General features: G+C 40.9%; 1 protein-coding gene across 8 annotated transcripts in view; it reads left to right on the top strand.

Moving 5' to 3' along the window:
- The first annotated feature begins 6,657 nt into the window (after positions 1–6,657).
- USP49 (ubiquitin specific peptidase 49) overlaps positions 6,658–20,406 on the top strand; it is an 88,137-nt gene continuing 74,388 nt past the window's right edge. For 5 of the 8 annotated variants that reach the window (XM_082733045.1, XM_082733038.1, XM_082733043.1 and 2 more), the window contains exons 1-2: positions 6,843–7,017; positions 10,259–10,340. The gene's annotated coding sequence lies outside the window, so the exon portion shown is untranslated. Of the gene's footprint in view, positions 6,823–6,842; positions 7,018–7,114; positions 8,222–9,575; positions 9,650–10,258; positions 10,341–20,406 lie in introns of those variants that run through there. The other 3 variants (XM_082733040.1, XM_082733042.1, XM_082733041.1) reach the window with 3 other exon arrangements.

Raw genomic sequence — 20,406 nt, 5'->3', positions numbered from 1 at the left:
CTGCTCAACCAACTCAGGCTACAGAAATGTTCACTTGGGCTAACATTGATATATACAGGCAGGAATGGTCTGAGGAAACACTTTAACGAATTTTACCACAGAGCTGTCCTCAAGGATACTGTCCCTCACTGCAGGTACCTCAGAGAAATTAGTTTTAGATCAGATGCCTCTGCAACAGGAATCGGGAGACCGTCACATTTCCCTTGTAGATTTGGCTGGCAGGAAGCTTGGTTAACTTCAGCTGCAGGACCTGCTGCCTGTACTTTTTGTTTTCCTTTGCCCCTGGCTTTTTTGTTTGGTTCTTTCTTCTGTTTTTGCTTTTTAAAATTGAGGTGTGTTTTAGATGTCATTTACAGATAATAAAATGCATACATAGATCTTGTGTTTTTGGCCCTCTGATTTATATTTGCTCTCGTCCAGCTTTATCTGTGTTTTTCTGTAGACTCCCTCAAAGCTTTTGTGAGATGAGACGGCATTTTGAAAACATACAGAGATAGAGTGTGATAAATGTGATTCAAGACGTATGCATTTTACGGAGGGGTTCTGTGCTCTAAAAGTAAGGAAGAGTATAAACTCCCTAACTGTAGTTTGCCTTTTGATGCAATCTTGGCTCATACATTTCCTCATACTTTTCCCTTATTTCGAGCATACATTTAACCAAAGTCAAGTCCAGAGGACACCAGACCGGGCTTTATGAACTGCCACATTGGGTACTTCTGTCCACTCTTGTTCTTTGCGTCAATTAAAAAAAGTTTATCCTTATAAAAGGCAGGTAATGCAATATATTTCTTCATTTAACATATATGGCTCCTCTAGTGAGGTTGCCAAAACTGAACTGGTAACTAGTTGGAAGGGTCCAGATGTCATCTAGCTTTTATGTGCAAGTCGGAATGGGACTTTCAAGAGCTGTTGAGGATTGTCAGTGTATCATTTTTGAAAGTTCAGGTTGAATGAAAGTTTAGGAGCATTGGTATAAATTTAAGGAAAAAAGGGCATGGTGATCCTCACTTTATAAATGATAACTTAAATGTGGCTAGTTAATGGAGATACCATGTGTTTGGTTTTAAATCTGATGTGGTTCCTTCTTTGCTAGATCTGTCTTCCTGAGTCTCCTGCCTCTGCTTGCAGAGGCTTTTCCCTTCTTCCCATCTGTATCCACCCAAAGAGCAGAAACTGGGTTCTAAGACCCTGCTAACATGTCGGCTTGGTGAGTACCTTTGTCAGAGCTCTGCAGCAAAGCTGTGGGACTCCACTAGTCTTCCTTTTTTGGGAGACGGGGAGGTGGGGCTCCCACATAGGTCATGCTGAGAGAGGAGGCTGCAGTTGGGACGGAACTCCAGACTTAGGACCCGTAGCTGCTATCATGTGTCTAAGTGTGGCTCCTGGGCCTGTGTGTGGTGCCAGGTTATTTTAGGTGGAATGTGGAAAACACTTTTCTGTTAGTACTTACGTCTTATTCTAATGTGTATTAGAAAAAAGCATCACTAGCACTTTATTCCTTAGGATGAGGGTAAGTTTTTAAAGAAGAACTATTGAGTTCTTGAACTATTGAGCTCTTGCACAAATGATACCTGTAGATGGCAAACCCTGGGATGGCAGAAGGCAAATGCTGGGATTTGGGGAACCCTGTATTCTACCTGTGTCTAGCCCATCACTTGTATCCATTCATGGTTCCTGCACTGGCTGTGCCCTCCTCCTGTGTCCCCTGCTCTTGTGATTCTCTGTACTCCTGTTCCCAGGCTGCCTCCTGCTTGCTTGCCTCAGATCTTGAGTACCGAGTGGTCAGTCATGTTTCCCCGCCATCTCTTGGTGTTCTTGCTCCTCCTAAGGAATACCTAGAGACTGACCACTGGTCTCCACTACCAGGTCAGCCCTAGCCCAGTATGTCTAGTATTCATTCATGGGGCTTCAGTGAGATTTTTCTTTTCCGAATCCTGGATGATAAAGGAAAGCAGTTAGAAATTCCCACCTCCTCCTGCCCTCCAGGTGTCAAGAGTGGAGACTCTGTGAACATAGGAAGGGCAATAGGCTGAACATTTTGAAGCTGTGCATATAGTAGATCTGGAGCTAGGTGGGGCTGATGGGTGGTACATACCTGTGATTCCCAGTATTGTCTTTCCCTTACAACAGCCTCCCTCTCTGTATCTGCCGCTGTCTGGACCCCTTGCACTGCAGGCCCCAGTCACAAGTGCCATGTGGCATGGCTAAAACCAGTTGTATCACAAATTTGGTCCTCTCCTAGGGGTTGGTATCTTTGGACTTTGAGCAGTCCCTTCTTGGGGATGGACTCTCCCCCAAGGTGAGTTTCTGCCATTGTGTAGAGCATTCCAAAATCAGTCTCTTGGATTACAAGGGTCCTTTAGGTCACCTCGTTTGACCATGATTCAGGACTCAGATCTTTACATCATCCCTCCCGGGGGTCATGCAGCCTTCACTTGGCCTCATCTAGGGAAATCCCTTCCCTGTGTATTTCATTGCTTTTCTCAGTAACTGAGACAAATGCAAAACAAGCCTATCCTTTCCCTCCCGGATCATGGAGACTGTATTGTGCTTAATGAGGGAGTTTTTTCTTAGTTGTGCAAGAGTGTCAGCGGACGATGACTCTCAAGTAGCAGTTTGAACTTAGGGCAGCCTAAGCCCCGAGGGGAGCCCTGAGAGGATGAAGATGCCTCAAACTCTGTGTGTGTATGTGTGTGTAGTTTGGGGGGAATAGGATTTGTAGGGTTCATTAGAGGATCTCAAAGATCTGTGACCTATAAGAGGGTCTCTAAAAGAGCAGATCCTGAAGGGAAACAGGAAGGCAGAGGTAAAGCAGATGTGAAATACATCCTGCTGGCTTATCATATGCATTTATATGCCCTGTATATAAATATATGCATCTTCTGTCCCAAAGACAGAATTCAGTATTGGAAATCTGTCATGTAGGAAGGGCAAAGCTAGGGATGTGGAGGTGACAGGTATTCCAAGGCTGCTACTAAAGGAGAGAGAGTGCTGGTTTAGAAGACAGGTAGCTAGCTGGGTGCTGGCCATAGTACTGTCCTGAACCTGCTTTGTAACCAGTCAAGTTGGCCTTTCTGGGTCTCATCTGTAAAGTGGGAATAAATGATGCCCACTACCCATTTTTCATAGGCTTGTTGAGGGGCTCAAAGGAGAGTAGATGTCAAAAGCTTTGTAGGTAAGGAGACACTCTCTCTGCTCTTGCTTCTTTTTAATGGTGTTGAAGGTATTGGTGTTTGATTAGGATGTTTAAGCTGGGATATTATGGGGGCACCTGGCTGGCTCAGTTGGAAGAGCATGCGGCTCTTGATCTCGTGGTTATGAGTTTGAGTCCCATGCTGGGAATAGAGATTACTTAAAAATAAAATCTTTAAAGAAAAAAGTGGGGGAAGTTACGGGGTCATACTGCTTGGTGGCAAGTTAAAATTCTCCCCCAGTGGAAAGAATGCTATTGTCATAGACAACGAGCAGTGAGAGAGGGTCCCAAGAAAGTATACAATAGTACAGGTATATTTTTTAAACAGATCAGTGAGCAGTGTATGGCCCATCTCTGGAGCACTGAACTCTATTTTTAATATCTACAGTGATAAGATTTTACTTATTCTACAAACTGAAGGGAAAGAGGCTCTGCTTAAAAAATAAATAAAAAAGTTGGGGCGGAATTGACTCTATCTTCTTTGTGGAACATACCCATCCCTGTTTCCCCTCATTTCCCAGGCCTTAGTTGTGCCTGTCTCTGAACTGTGTTTATGTGGTGCCATGTGTATTGTAATCATGCACATTACCAGTTGTGCCTTTAAAGGAAGCTCAGTGTTTGATTCTATTTTCCATTTTTGTTGAACCATTGATGTTCTTAACTCTGAAACTACACTAAAACCTTTTTGTTAGCTATGCTGCATAGCCTTCTCATATTTGGATTATCCAAAATAGTCTTTTTATTCTGCTTCCATCTAATAGACAATTCTCAAACTCTTTAGTCTCAGGACTCTTTGGTGCTTTTAAAAGTTCCAAAGACCTTTTGTTTATGTAGGTTATACCTATTGATATTTGCCTTATTAAAACTTACGAGAAAAAGAAGGTATTCATTTAAAGATAAAATAAGTCCAATGCATCTTAACATATTTTAATGAAAAATGACTTTTTTTTTCAAGCAAAAAACTTACAAAAGTGACATTGTTTTATATCTTTGCAAATCTCTTGAATGTCTGGCGTAATTGAAGACAGTGGATTCTCATACCTGTTCTTCATTTAGTCTATTAAAATTTGTCATTTTGATTGAAGAGTGTGACTCCAGCCTCACAGATGTGTAGTTGGAAAAGGGGAGGGGTATTTTAACAATCTTGACACATAATTGTGCATATTCTTTGAAACTACATCGCAACTCTGCTGTTAGTTGCAATGCAGAATCTCAAATTCTATCAGTAAACTTTTTGTACTCTGTTATATAATAATATATAATAATATTCATTGGTTTATTTTGTACCTGAAGGGATCTTTTACTGATACCTGATTTTCTAGCATCATGCATTGGTCATTTGGAAAACATTGTAGATCTTTTAGGTGCTGACACATTTTGTTATACAAGAGAAAAAAATCATATTAACATCACCACTGTTATCATCAGGAAAGTCTTGTGAGGCTATTAAGTTCACAGTGGCAGTTACAGGTTTACAAAATTCGAAGTTTTTCTTGAGAGCTTGAGTTTCATCATTGCTAACAAGTGCTGTCAGGCTCACTTTATCTTTGAGAAAATCTCTGTCAGACACCCAGAGCTGACAAAATAGAGTTTTTCTGTTAGCTTTCTTTCAAGTAAAAATGGTATTCCATGAAGAAAGTTACTAATTCAGCTCAAAATGCAGAGAAATTGCACAAGTGCTTTTCCTCAAGAGAAAGATGGTACTTAGGTAAGAAATAGAAGCACTTTATGCATATGTCCATTTAATCATGTAGAATAGTATTGAAAAGATGGGTACTTAAAATAATTTTTAGTATTTCATCAAAGATTTCTAAAGTGAAACAAGTTTTATTTTTTCCTGTGAGTGGGTGACAGTGAAGAGGACATTGATAGCACAGTTTAGTGCTGTTGCCTTGATACATGCTAAGGCAGCAGTAATTTTATCCATTGTTACTTTTTTTCCATCAGTGCAAATGTCATCACTTTGACAAAACCAAATAATGTCTTATTATGATGAAAATAGTTGTGATCTCAGGGACCCTGTGAAAGTGTGTCAGGGCTCCACAGGCCACACTTTGAGAACCGCTGATCCAATATATGCTCAGGGCACTGAGAATCTTTTCCCCTTAGATTGCTTTTCTGAGAACACACTCCTTCCTTCAGAAGTCTTAGGTGTTCCAAAACCTCTCAATAAAAGCACCTATTATGTGTGGGGCACTTTGCTAAGGAATTGACATTGAAAAAGGTACAATCTTGAATCTCCAAAAATTTGGGGGGTGGGTGTTTGGGGAGCAAGGGGAGAAAACTGCTAATAAGAGTTAAAATGTAAGATAAGATTTTAAAAAGGAATTAAAGGTGATAGGCAACAAAGGGAATGCCAAATTTTTAGACCCTACTTTGAGCTCATGAACCACATGGCAAATCTTCATCAAATCAACCGCGGAGTCCTTTCCTTCCATCATCAAACCTCTTAAAAATGGCCAGGTTAATTACCTTTAGACCTGTTTTTACACTTATGTAAGCTTGGCTGCAGGCATTGTAGTTTCATGCTTACACATGCACTGGCTGTTTCTCCCTTCTAATTTTGCTGTTCTTGAGCTTTTGTGCTTATTTATTTCATATTGACAAGTGTGTAGCCTTGAGCCACTGTAGCTGTTAACTCAGATGTTTGTTTTCTTTGTCCTTCTATTTACATGTAAGCCCTTACCTGCTTTAGCCATGTGTTGAGTGATGTAACAGTGTTGGTCTGGTATCTGTAAACTGGGTGGGTGGGGGTGAAACGTCACCTCCCGCAATTTATGTCAGAACAATGCAGCCTCTGGAGGAAATCTTTAAGACTAGTAGAAATAGCCGCTGTTGTTTCCCTGTGGTCTGCATCCCTACGATCTGCTGAACTTCTTAAGTTTTTGGCTGTGAGCCTCTTCCTTGGGGGGATTTCCATAAAACAGCTGGGTCCCGCCTGGGTCATCAGTGTCAAAAGTCAGACACGTGCTCACTGTCTGGTAGCCAATAGTAACTTTTGCAAACGCAGCCTCAGGAAACCCCAGGGTTCGGAGGCTGCTGCTTTCGGAACGACAATGTTAGCAATCACTTAGTCTTTTAACAGAATAAAACAAAAACATAGGATAGTGACAAAGGCTTCCACCCGTGGTAGTGGAGAGAGATGTTAAAGGAGCTCCAAAAAGTGTGTGGGGAACTAGTGTAGATGGAATTCCTTCACTGTTCCGCGGGCTGAAGTGCTGGGGAGAAGGGGGCGGAGATGGGCTCGGAGAGTCTGGCCCTTTAAGGAGGAGGGACAGCCTTAAGACTCTGTACCTTTAAGAGTCTCTTTGTCTGGAAACCTCCTTATTTACCCTGCTGTGCTTCAACCAAACTTCGACCCGCGATTCACAACGCCCCTCTACGCCGCCGCCCCTTACGCCAGGCTCAAATCGGCCGCACGTTTGTGGCTAACCCTAAACTTTGCGCCCGCAGCGCGAACCTTCGGAGAGGCAGTCTGTGCCGGGGTCGGGGCCGAGCGCTGCGCCGTTGGCGCAATGCGGGGTCCGGGGGGCGGGGCTCAAGCGGGCGGGCCAATGGGCGGGCAGGGGGCGGGGCCGTGTTCGGTTGTCTCGCGCCCTGGTGACAGCTCGCGCGTGCTGATGATGGCGGTAAATAGAGGGGGGGGTCGGGGAGGGGGCGGAGGAGGTAGGGAGGCAGCCAAGGGGGTAGCTCCAGGGGGTGGGGGGACGGGGACCGGGGAGGACGCGACGGCCAGGGAGCCTGTTCTAAGACTCGGAGGCGGGGACAGGAGTCTCCGGCACACTGGCCCTCCCCTTTAAAGAAGCCAAATCCTCACACACCGGGTGAGGGGCGACAAAGGCGGCGCGCGCCTCGCGGGCGGGAGGAGCGGCGGCAGGGGGCGGGACCGCGGCGCCGGCGGGCTGGGGGCGCCCGGGGCGGGGGCCGGCGGAGGCGAGAGCCGGCAGTCGGGGCGCGCCAGAGCATTATTTTGGCGGGGTGGGTTACGACTGGATTGGGGTTAAAAAAAAAAAAAAAAAAAAGCCTTGAGAGGAGAAGCGAAGGAAGGCTTAGGGGCTGTGGGGGGAACGGGTCTAAGAATGAGATGAGGAGGATTAAGGGGAGAAAGGGTTAGAAGGCAGGGAGAGGAGGAGTAAGAAAAAGCCAGCCAAGGAGGTAGAAAGGAGGCAAAACCCAGGATGGGTGTTAAGGAAGCCAGCAGGGAATGAGGTTAGGAAGACCCGGTCTGGGGTTAGGTTTAAGAGCAGGGGTTTGAGGACGAGAGCTTTATAGGGAATGGTAGCAGGGTGAGGGTGCTAGGGGGAAGAGTTGGAAGTGGAAGGCTAGGAGGGGCAGAGCTGGGGTGCTAGTTGGGAGTAGAGGAGAGAGGGTGATGAAGAGCCAGACGTGACAAGGGTGTGAACTAGTGCAGAGCGAGAGGAGCTGAAGGACTAGGACCCGCGGTGGGGTGGGAATCGCGAGGTTCTGAGAAAGGTATGGGTTAGTGGGTGGGCGATGGGTGTAAATTCTTGAAAGTGAGGGAGGGTGAAATAGATACTGGACGAGTACCAGGTGGAGTTAGGAATTAGCGTAGTGGAAGGGTGAATGGAAACAGATGAGAGGTGAGGCGTTTATAGGGCAATTCTGGGGCCAGACAAGCTGAAAGGAGAAAAGAGTAAGGGTGTAAAGGAGTGATGGCGGTCTGGGACATGGTAACTGGGGAATTGTGTTAATTGACTAGGTTCAGCCAGATCCAAGGTAAAAACAGTGAGGTGGAGAAACAGGGCTAAAAGGGGATGGTGAGAGAAGCAAGGAAGAGATGGGCCCTGGGATTTAAAGGATGAGATGGGGTGTAAGGGAAGAGAATAGGATTAAGGGAAGCTGGAGAAGTCCTGCTGGATGAAGAACTGGACTAGACTGTGCAGGAGTGGGAATCAAATGTGCAGGTTGTGGGGAGATGTTCCAGAAAGTCTGCATGGGTCAGGGCACAGATGCTATAGTGAAGGATCAAGTGTAGGGAGCCTTTGGTGCAGAAGAGGAGGAACCATGGTGAGTGAACAGAGACCTAGAGATAGGAGTAAACCTGGAAAGTAAGAGTGGAGGTTGGGGAGCGGTGGTGGGTGTTTGCAGGAAAGGAGTTCTTTGTTGAGAAGAGAACTGTGTGTTGAAATTGTGGGTCCTTTTGTCTACAAAAGTAGGAAATTCCAGAAACCTGTCTTTCTCTTCAAGGCATCATGAATCTGCTTTCACCTCTTATTGCTTTTAATTCGACTTTCATGTCTACTTTGAAAAGATGAGACCCATTTTGATTTGATTTTGTTCTTCTGTGAATGATGAAGGATCAACTGGATGCTGAAAACCTCTGCATTTCGCTAGTATTGTGATGATGGGAATACAGGTTTTATTTACTTACAGTATGGCTCTTCCTGTGTGGTGTGATAGTGTTGTGTTGTAACAGGGTGTACCTGACAGCACTGAGCAGAGTGCTTTAGCCACAGCACATTCATTTTCAATGGAGAGCCTACTGTTGTTGAGATAGAGAAGGATAAACATCTTTTTGTTTTGATTAACCAACCAGATTTCTGCCTAATTGTTTTTTGGTGGCTGGAGAATATTGAGAAATCATTTCAGAAGAGAGCAAATAACCAACTAGGGAAGTTTGCTGAGGAAGAGATTTAAATCAGGACTGTGAGGGCTTTGAGTTCCTAAGCTGCCTTTAGCTTTATGTGGGACATTTCACACTGTAGTGGGTGACTTACTCATTAACTAAATGGAATAAAGAAAGGGAAATTTGTAGAACAGTGGAGGATTTTAGAGTGGGACTTCTTTTTTAGGTTAAGTAGTGAATTTTTGAGGTTTTTTTTTTTTTTTTTTATCATGAAAAAGCCTCCATACAATAATGTAGTGCCTTGGACAGCTCCACTGCCTCTCCTGTTTTGTAGTTGTGAATAAAGAAGGCCATATTAATATTAATTTCCTAGAAGCTTTTGATTTTTAAGACACTTCTGGAAATATAAAGGAAGATGAGAAATTTGGGACAAAATTTAGATTATCCTTACTATTTTGTTTGATGATATTTATTCTGAAGCTTTTACATTTAGTTACGAATGTGAATGATTATTACTTTTTATTTGATAGTTCCAAAGGATAGCTATAATTTACTTAAGGAAAAAATGCAAACCGATCTTGAGAATCTTATTTGTGGTTATTTTATTAGTATACATTCGGATATATAAAGATGACTTTTTTCCAAAGTTGTATAAATTCTGAATTGCCACCGTTTTATGGATTTTTTTTTCGTTTTATGGGTTTTTGTGTAAATGGCAAAGATGATAGCATTTGTAACAACAAACTTATATTTTGATTAGTGGTTATCAGAATCACTGATGTTCATTTCTGTCAGTTTAGAATCTAAAATCTATCTGGATTCAGCTTCTGTGTTCATGGATTCTGGATTCTCTTAAGCAGATGGTCAAGGTGACTACATTGATTTTGTAATTTAATAGAAGATTTTTAGAAATTACTATTTTTGCTGCTAAATTTTAAGAGGATTAGTCTGAAATGTAAACTTTTGAGCTGAAGAGTAATTGATGTGGGGCACCTGTTTCTGTAGGATGTTTGTGCATATTCCCTTCCTGTCTAGATAAGTTTGGTATTACTAGTCGGTTGTACTCTGTTTATGGTTTTGCTGTTTTTGTAATGTAATTGTTTTATATTTGATGTCTTCATGTAAATAATTTTAGACTTATTTGATGTTGGTGAAGAAGGGAAAAAGTCTGTTGGGTTCTGTCTTTTGTCTCTATCTGCCGCAGTAGTGTGCTAAATACACTGATTCTTATTGGGAATGATTGTTTCTCAGTTGATATTTCTAAAACTGAAAATGGGTAATCTTTTGGTTCAGATAATACTATTCATCAATAAGGACTCAGTGATAAAGGTAAGCTTTCTTTTCATTTGCTCAAGTGAACTCAGTTGAACTCTATTTTGGTTATAATCTTGTTTGCTAAGCAAAAAACTTTTAAATTCTGTGTTCAGATTTGGGTGAGTAGGTTTTACATACTTAAATGTTTTTCTGATTAATTGTAGATTCTTTGGATGGGAAGAGACCTTGAAAGGACCTCTAGTTTATCCTGCAACTTCAGTCAATATCCCACTTAAATCATCCCAGGTAGATAAAAATTTATCCTGTTTTCATAAATCTTCAGAGAGAATGTGGCAACCTCTGTAGATAATCTTTTCTGGTATTTAATTATTTTCTCTAGTAGGACAGTCTGCCTTCTGTCTAACCAGCATACACCTAATACTGTATTTGTATGTGTTCTCTGTTGCCCTATTCTCCATTTTTGAGTAAAAATATGTGCTTACTATAGTATTAAGAAGACCCTAGTACTTCATAAACTTAATAACAATGGCTGCCGACATATATGCTTTTATGCCAACCATTGTTGTAAGTTCTTTGTAGATTGTAACTCATTCACTCCTAGCAGCAACCCTATGAGGTTGGTGGTGTTACTGTTCCCATTTTACATGTGATGAAATAAAGTCTCCTTGAGATTAAATGACTTGTCCTCAAGGAGTCACTCAGACTTTTTTTTCCAGTTGTAGAATTCTACCAAGTGGTGGGGATAGGACTTGAACCTTGGCATTTTGCAGGCTGTCTCTGCTCTGGTATTACCTCTGCTTGACTGTTGTGAACTGATCAGTCTCCATGTTCTTCTCCAGATTAGGATTAAACAGTGCTGGTTTATTTTATCCCTTAACCTGTCCTGTTTGCCAGTCCTGAGATTATCCCTGTGATTCTGTTACTGACCTTTCCTCAGTGGCTTGCTAGATGGGGAACCTGGGACAAACACCATGAGGGCTATGTCTAATGCAGAGATTACATCAGGGTTCTTACATGCCCTTATTTTTTTCTTTACAAAATGGTGTTCATAAAACAAAACAACCTAAAACCAGTAAAAATGCCTAAGTGCATTGCAGATAAATGGTTACCTATCTTTTTCACATAATAAAAAGACTCGTTTTAAACCACATATAGGTTTATAGTTGAGATTGTTGCCCATTGAGGAAAAATGGAACTCCAGTTCCAGTGCAGATGTCTGTAAGCAAAGTATGTTCAGATTCTGCCTGGTTTTTTACTGTCTTCTCTTTATGTGTGTCTGTGCAAACAATATACTAAATATATTTATGTATGCTTTAATTTGGTTAAGTAAATTGATCCACCCTTTCTATTAAGACTTTATTTATTTATTTTTTTAGAGCAGCTTTAGGTTCACAGCAAAATTGAGAGGAAGGTGCAGAAATTTCCTGTATCCCCCTGCTCCCTTACATGTACAGCCAGCCTCTCCCATTATCAACATTCTCTCACCAGAGTGGTTCATTTGTTATAGTTGATCCACTCTCATTTTTTAAAAATAACTAATAATTAGTGTTTACTAAGTGCCCAGTATGAGCTAAGTATGTGAATTGTTTGAAACTCTCAGCAACCGTGTGAGAGAGCTTCTGTTGTTAACGCTCTTTTTGTGTGTGTGACTTGATATTTTTATTATGTTTCAGGCTTATGGAAAAGTTGCAAAGATAGTGTGGGAACTTCTCTCTTCCCTCATTCAGATTCACCAGTTGCTTTTATTTGCCCCTTTTGCTTTATCATTTTCTTTCATTTGAATATTTTTCAAGAAAAGTTGAAAAAAAGTGGATAAGAAGGCCTTATTTTCAGGACCCTGAGATCATGACCAAAGCTGAAGGCAGAGGCCCAACCCACTGAGCCACCCAGGCGCCCCTAGAAGGCCTAATTTTAAAAAGAAAAGGTGGCAGGGCACCTGGGTGGCTCAGTGGGTTAAAGCCTCTGTCTTTGGCTCAGGTCATGGTCCCAGGGTCCTGGGATCGAGCCCCACATCGGGCTCTCTGCTCAGTGGGGAGCCTGCTTCCTCCTCTCTCTCTTGCCTGCCTCTTTGCCTACTTGTGATCTCTGTCTGTCAAATAAATAAATAAAATCTAAAAAAAAAAAAAAAAAAATAGAAAAGGTGGGGATTCCTGGGTGGCTCAGTCAGTTAAGCGTCTGCCTTCAGCTCAGGTCATGATCCCAAGGTACTAGGATTGAGCCCCATGTCGGGCTCCCTGCTTAACTTCTCTCTCCCGTTTTACCCTTCTTCCTGTTCCTTCTCTCTGTCTCAAATAAATAAAATCTTTTAAAAAAATTAAAAAGGAAAGGGGAGAATGTTTTGAATGCATATTAAGTTGGTATGTTTGATTTTAGTTAATTTCACCTGTGAATGACAAATTTGTAGCCCCCTCCCTCATTAGCAAAAACCATGTCATGGTGTACACCTCTGTTGGGGACCTTCTTAGCATCTGGCATGATGTGTCCACACACAAGGGAATCCTCAGGATATGATAACTGTTGACATATGGGTGATTATTATGTTTTTAAGGATTTTATTTATTTGAGAGAGAGAGCGTGCACGAGTAGGGGAAGGGGCAGAGGGAGAGGGACAAGTAGACTCCCCACTCAGTGAGGAGCCCAATGTGGGGCTCGATCCCAGGAGGACCCCAAAATCATAACCTGAGCTGAAGTCAGACACTTAATGGACTGAGCCTTTCATGCACCCTGTTTGGGTGATTGTTATGTGAAAACAGGAGTCACAGGCCTGTTCATCACTGTGACTGAGACATATTTAGGTGAAATACATATATTGAAGATCCTTATGTAGCATCAAGGAGCGGGAAGAAATCTAAGTGCAGAATGTACTTCCTTAAGAACCAGGTTGCAGGGGCGCCTGGGTGGCTCAGTGAGTTAAGCCTCTGCCTTCGGCTCAGGTCATGGTCCCAGGGTCCTGGGATCGAGCCCCACATCGGGCTCTCTGCTGAGCAGGGATCCTGCTTCCCCCCTTCTCTCTCTGCCTGCCTCTCTGCCTACTTGTGATCTCTCTCTGTTAAATAAATTAAAAAAAAAAATTAAAAAAAAAAAAAGAACCAGGTTGCAGTTAATACAAACAGGTTTGCCTTATGGTAGAGGAATGAATATAAATATCCTAACATGTTATTACCTTCCTCCAAAATAAACCCAAATTTTGAGTCTTTTCAGTTGTCATCATATATGGAGGTGTAACTGACTCCATCCCACTATTATCTTCCAGCTCATCCTCAGTCTTTATTAAAATGGTAGCCAGTCCATTTCATAAAAACATGACCTGCAGATTGAGGCCTGTTCAGTTTTAGTATAAGGACTATTAACTATGGTCTTCTGTATGTAAAATACAGCACTTGTGGGCTTCTCCCCACCCCACGTCTTTAAGTGATCATCAAAGCTATGAAATATAGCTCCTTACTAAAGCTGATTGTAATAATTAAAAACACTTAGCTTTCATAAGGATGAGAAAATTATAAATTATTTGGAAAGCATCCTTTCCCGTCATGCATTATTGTTTCTGAGACATGGGCAGTTTTTAAAGACTATAATACTGTTCCTTTGCCATTTACTTGTTAATAGAAGTCTGAAAAGTAAGGCACTCTTCTAAAATTTTCGGGGTTGTTTTTATTATATGTCAAGTTGTAAATAGCATTCTGTGACAGGTATTTTCTCTCTTTGTCTTCTATTGAGCTAATTAGTAATTTACACTCTAGTAGAATCTCTTCCAGCCTCACTGTGTGAAAATGCCTGCTACTCTGTGCCTTCCATGCAGCCTGGGCTGACAAATGATTGGGGGCAGACGTTGGTTACCGCTTCGCAAGGATCAGGGATAAATTTTTTTTGTATTCTGTTTTTATAAACATACAGGCTTTTGTATGTGCCCTGCGACTGCCTCGATGCCCATCCCACCCCCATTCAAATAGGCATGTTATGACCTCCTGTAATCCAGAGCTACTGTCCTTGATTCAGTTTTGGATCGTTTTCTATTCTGTCCCCCACCCCCACCCCAGCATTGCAGGATTTGGGAAGGATTAGCAGGGCAGTCTGGCAGAGTTTAGAGCCCGGGAAGCTGGTCTTCATTGCTCCCTCCCATTGCCAGAATACAGAGCTCCTTCTCATTGCCTTTAGAACCCAGCAGCGCTTCTTTCATTGGGCAAGTTATGTGAGGGGTGGGAGTGCAGCTCTGTTGTTAGTGAGTTAGGAAGATGCTTTCATACAATACTTGTATTCCTCCAAAGGAAGGATGGGTCCTACCTTTGTGTCAGCTTTTTCACAGTGCAGTCATGAGTGACCAAAAGATAAATTATAGCCTAGCTTTGGCACTTTGTCATGTTGGTGTTCTGCTCTTTCCTGCCCCCTGCTCTATCTCTTTCTGCCAGTCTCTGATACGGGAAAGATGATGTGTAGGATCTGTCATGTGCTCATGTGGACTGGCCATGTGGACATACTAAAGTAGCAAGAGCTTAGCTTTTGGCTTTGAAATAAAGTCTTAAGTATCAGTTTGTTCTATGAACAATATAAATTTTATTTGAGAATTAAGGGAAGCATAGAGAGGAGTTTACTGATCCATCATTTTGAGTCAAAACCTTCCTAGAATCCTAGATAATTTGTGGTACTTATTTTTGCAGTTATGGGTACTAACTTATCAGGATAATAAGGTCAGTCCCTGTTAGAGCTCATTAGAATCTCCCTGACAAAAATTGTTACCTGAAGGTGTCTACAAAGAGAATTAGGTAAGAAAATGTGTGTATAGCTCAGTTCCGCCATCATTGCTAATAGCATTGTAATCATAAGCATCTCGCCATTGACAGTGAATCAGCATTTATGAACAGAAGACATCACATTTATGTAAACATTTATAGAGTAGGTGGAGGTTTTGTTCGTGTTTTGTTTTCATATTCTGAAATGCCTAGAGCATCTCTGCAGATGGTCATTGCTAAGATCTACTTCTCTTATTCTCCTTTTTCTGTGTTCTAATACATCTACCCATATCAGTTGTCTTAATATTATTGGATGTTCATGGCCAGACACTCATTATAGACTTGAGCTTTAACATCTAAAAGAGGTCAAAGGTCAGATTAATGAGCAACATTTTATATAAAACAAAATATTGAAGTAGACATCACACAGAGGAGTATTATGAGTAAGCAAAGATGACAAAGTGAATACATGACTGTGGAGTTAAATATACCTTTTTATTTTATTTTATTTTTAAAGATTTTATTTATTTATTTGACAGACAGAGATCACAAGTAGGCAGAGAGGCAGGCAGAGAGGAGGCAGCAGTCTCCCCGTGGAGCAGAGAGCCGGATGTGGGATCTAGACCGGAGCTGAAGGCAGAGGCTTCAACCCACTGAGCCACCCAGGCGCCCCAAATATACTCTTTTAAAAGAAACATTTGCTAAAATATATGGCATAGCTCGAAGAACTGATAGCAGTGTATTTCAAGTGCATGGTAAGCGTGCTTTAGTGAAGAGATCAAACTCATTTGTGATTGACATCATTGTCTGCTCCATGCTAGAATCCTGCGTTGGTTAAATATTACCAGTCTCCCCAGTTACCCTGTAAATGTGCTGTTTGAACTTTTATTTTCTCCATAGAGAAAAAAAAGCTTAGCCTACACTTAATAATAATTCAAAATCTATTTAAGCTATCAATTCAATAATCCTAATAATTTAAATAAATATAAAATAAAGCATGTAATTGCCACTTTTACCTATTAGATTGGAAGATGATGGTAGCCAGTAGAGGGTAAGGATGTGGGACAGCTGGAACACTCACACACTTTTGGGGGGAATATAAATTTCCTTGGAGATAAATTTGGCAGTGCCTATTAGAATTTAAAATGTGTTTACTCTGTGACCCAGAAGTACCACTCCTAGAAATCTGTCCTATGGATATATTCATACACTTGCATGAAAAATATGGATACAGTAGCATTGTTTGTTATAGGAAGAAAATGACATCTGACATTTCTACACAGTGGAACCTCATGAAGCTATTAGGAATGCAGTGGATCTTTGTTTGCTAATGTAGAAAGATGTCCACTGTTAAATTTTATTTTATTTATTTATTTTTAAATACACCTAAAAACTCTTCTTTATTTGTTTGTTTAAGTGATCTCAGTGCCCAGCGTGGGGCTCAAACTCTTGACCCTGAGATTAAGAGTCACATACTCTTCCAACTAGTTGAGCCAGCCACACGCCCCCTGTTAAATTATGTTTTTATTTTTTGAATTCCATATTTTTAAAAAGTTATGTTACAGAACAATATATGTAGAATATTTCTATTTCATAAAATGTAAGGACTGTTACCAAGGTGTTCGCTTGTTTGGGGGAGGTATTCACTTTTTCCTCAATATACTTCTATGGTGTTTACTTTTAATAAGCCTATGAAGAAGGGGTTCACTGACAACATCGTTACAGTGGGATCTTCTGAGGTAGAAAGGGAGAAGAAGGAAGCTGGCTGGAGAAGAGAACTGCTTCATTCATGTGATACACATCAGTCAAATTTTTGAGTCAGAAGTGAGAACTGGAATGGCAGAAAGGGGGGTATACTGGAATTTGAGGCCATTTGATGGAGGTTTTAAAGGCAATGATAAAGAGTCTGCATCTGATGTGAAAAATGATCTTATAAAATGGAGATGATAAAAACACCTAGTCCAGGGGCACCTGAGTGGCTCAGTGGGTTAAAGCCTCTGCCTTTGGCTCAGGTCATGGTCCCAGGGTGCTGGGGATCCAGCCCCGCATCAGACTCTCCGCTCAGTGGGGAGCCTGCTTCCCTTCCTCTCTCTCTGCCTGCCTCTGCCTACTTGTGATCTCTGTCTGTCAAATAAATAAAATCTTTACCCCCCCCCCCAAAAAAAGGTACCTAGTCCATTGGGTTCTTGTGAGGACTAAATTAAATAATGCATATAAAATGTTTGGAACAGTAACTGACATATAGTAAGTGTTCATTATTAGCTATTGTTATTGAATGAAAATACATTGTCATTTGTAAGCCTGAATAAATTAACATATTGTCTTTTATTATGTGTGCTGATGATTCTGCTGACCCCTCTGACAGATCACATAGCTTGTGTGTTTTTCCAGCAGTAGTGGTGGTTGGACCAACCATTTCTATTTTTCACCTTTGATCCTCCCACCTGCTAACTCTTAGTATTAAAATCTGAAATACTGAAGGATTATAATTTTAGAGCTTTAGACATACGATGTCCTACAAGTGGCTTTTGGTTTTGTTTGCCAATATTATCTTGTATACTAGTTATCTTTTGGGGTTTGTAAAAAAAAAAAAAAGGGAGGGAACAGGTAATTTTGGGGGAAAACATTTTCTGTCCCATGGGATGTGGAATAGATATGTCACTTTGCACTAAATGTGTTCATCAGTTTTTCTTAGCAGTGCAGTGTAATGAGCATATTAGCTACAACACCTACATTGGCAGCCAGCAGTCTGCTTGTGAATTCTTTTAGAAAAACAGAAATCTGGCTAGAAGTGTTCCTGAGCAGTTGAAATATCTTTGGGAAAATTACATAGAACAAATAAAGTAGAAAAAATTTCTCCTCCAAAAAGAAATTGTTTCACCACTGAAAGCCACGAGAAAAGATGTTTTACTTGTAGATTGAGATGTGACAATGTAATTTGCTAGGACTTTAGAGTTCGTTCTGTATTTCAACCTTCCATTGAAGTTTGCCATTTAAAGAATTTGAATGTATATATTTGTTAAAAAAAAATTTTCTAAAACTGTTTTAAGAACTATGAATTTCTCACTTTATAGTATATGAATTCTATCGTAAATTATTTTTTCCTTTCCACTTCCAGGTAAGATGTATCTTAAAGCATATCTCTTTTTGAGGTTTTAAAATAAAAACATTCAACAGAAATAACAATAAAAGTATATATTTAAGCACAGTACTTGGCACTTAAGTGTTCTGTAAATTTTATTGAATAAATTAATGTGTGCATGAATTTAAAATATTTTTAATTTTAACTTTATACCCTGTGATTTGCACACAGTCTAGCATTGGTGTGTAAAGGCCTTCTCTGCAGCCTCCATTTCCATGCCTTTTTTCCTCTACTACGCCACAAGCACCTTATCTAATGTATTCGATGTATATCCTTGATTCTTGATTCTTTCTAAAATGCTCAGTGATATTTTTTTTGGTGTACTTATCTTTAATTCCAAAACTGTTCATGCCACTACACTATTGCAGAATTTGGCTATAGAATTCTCCCTGTAAAAATGCTATAGCTCAGGGGCGCCTGGGTGGCTCAGTGGGTTAAGCCTCTGCCTTCGGCTCAGGTCATGATCTCAGGGTCCTGGGATCGAGTCCGGCATCGGGCTCTCTGCTCAGCAGGGAGCCTGCTTCCCTCTCTCTCTCTCTGCCTGCCTCTCCATCTACTTGTGATTTCTCTCTGTCAAATAAATAAATAAAAATCTTTAAAAAAGAAATGCTATAGCTCTGGGGTGCTTGGCTGGTTCAGTTGGTAGAGCTATGGCTCTTGATCTCAGGATTCTGAGCTTGAACCCCATGTTGGGTGTAGAGATTATTTAAAAAGAGAATCTTTAAAAAATAATGCTGTAGCTCTTACTCTGGTTTTACTATTTTCACTCAGCACTGTTTTAAGATCTGCGAGTGGTTTTGGGTATTCATTAGCTAATGGCTCCTACCTGCAGTGTGCTACCCCATGGTGTGCATCCATTCCCATAGTGATGGGTGCCTAGGCTACCATAAACAGTGCTCCCAATAACAGACTTGTTTGTGTTCATGGACATGTTTGAGAATTTCTTTGGGATGCAGACTCAGGAGTGGCATTGCGGCATAAGTACTGTCAGGCTGCTGAGTGTACACACCTCACAGACATTGTATTGCAACCTCCCAACACTTGCTGTTGGCCACAGTTTGAATTTTTGCTGTTTAATATCTATTTTAACCTGAATTTTCTTTTTTTTTTTTTTTAAGATTTTATTTATTTATTTGACAGAGAGATCACAAGCAGGCAGAGAGGCAGGCAGAGAGAGAGGAGGAGGAAGCAGGCTCCCTGCCGAGCAGAGAGCCCGATGCGGGACTCGATCCCAGGACCCTGAGATCATGACCTGAGCCGAAGGCAGTGGCTTAACCCACTGAGCCACCCAGGCGCCCCTTTAATCTGAATTTTCTAACCACTAGTGAGTTTGAACGTTTCTTCATATTTTAGTTAACTGTTTCTGTTCTGTGAAATAAGCATGAAACAGAAAGCATAGTATTAAAAATATTTTTTACTGAAGTATAATTTATGTAGAACATGTTAGTTTCAGATGTATATTATGATTTGCTATTTGTATATATTGTGAAATGATTACTATAGTAAATCTAGTAACATTTATCACCATACGTTGTTATAAAAATTTTTTTCTTGCAGTGTAGACTTTATTCTACTATCTTTCTGATTTGCTTAGAGAATAGATCCGGACATAGTACATTTTATTTCTTTTTTTTTTTTTTTAAATTTTTAATTTAATTTTATTTTTTAAAAGATTTTTATTTATTTATTTGACAGAAAGAGATCACAGATAGGCAGAAAGAGAGGGGAAGCACGCTCCCCGCTGAGCAGAGAGCCCGATGTGGGACTTTGTCCCAGGACCCTGAGATCATGACCTGAGCTGGAGGCAGAGGCTTAACTCACTGAGCCACCCAGGCATCCCATTACTTTTTTAGTTTTTAAAGTTTAAGGAGCTTTTGGTTATGCATTTTATTTTGTAACATATATATTTTTAAAATATTTTATTTATTTATTTGACAGAGAGAGAGAGATCCCACAAGTAGGCAGAGAGGCAGGCAGAGAAGGGGAAAGCAGGCTCCCCACCTAGCAGAGAGCCCGATGCAGGGCTCGATCCCAGGACCCTGAGATCATGACCTGAGCCGAAGGCAGAGGCTTATTAACCCACTGAGACACCCAGGTGCCCCTATTTTGTAAGATATTAATGTGTTTTCTCAGACTTCAAACAAGGAAGAATATCATACTTTATGCAACATCTTAAAGAATTATTTTCTTCCTGATTCCAAGAGCCTGAAACAAACATATTCTTCTAAAATTTTATTTTATTTACTTTTACATTTTACCTATTTAACTAATTTTTACACCCCATGTGGAGCTTGAATTCACGACCCCGAGATCAAGAGTTGCACGCTCTTCCAACTGAGCCATCCAGGTACCCCTAAACGAACATATTTTTATGCATTCAACTCAAAAGCTGTAGAGTACGTTACAATTAAATCACCTTGCTAATTAATCTATTCTCATTGTCTTCATTTATGCTGAAAGGAGAGCAGGCATTTTTACTAGA

This window comes from Mustela nivalis, assembly GCF_964662115.1.
Source record: "Mustela nivalis genome assembly, chromosome: 5".
NCBI lineage: Eukaryota > Metazoa > Chordata > Mammalia > Carnivora > Mustelidae > Mustela > Mustela nivalis.
This window is presented reverse-complemented; position numbering and strand designations above follow the sequence as displayed.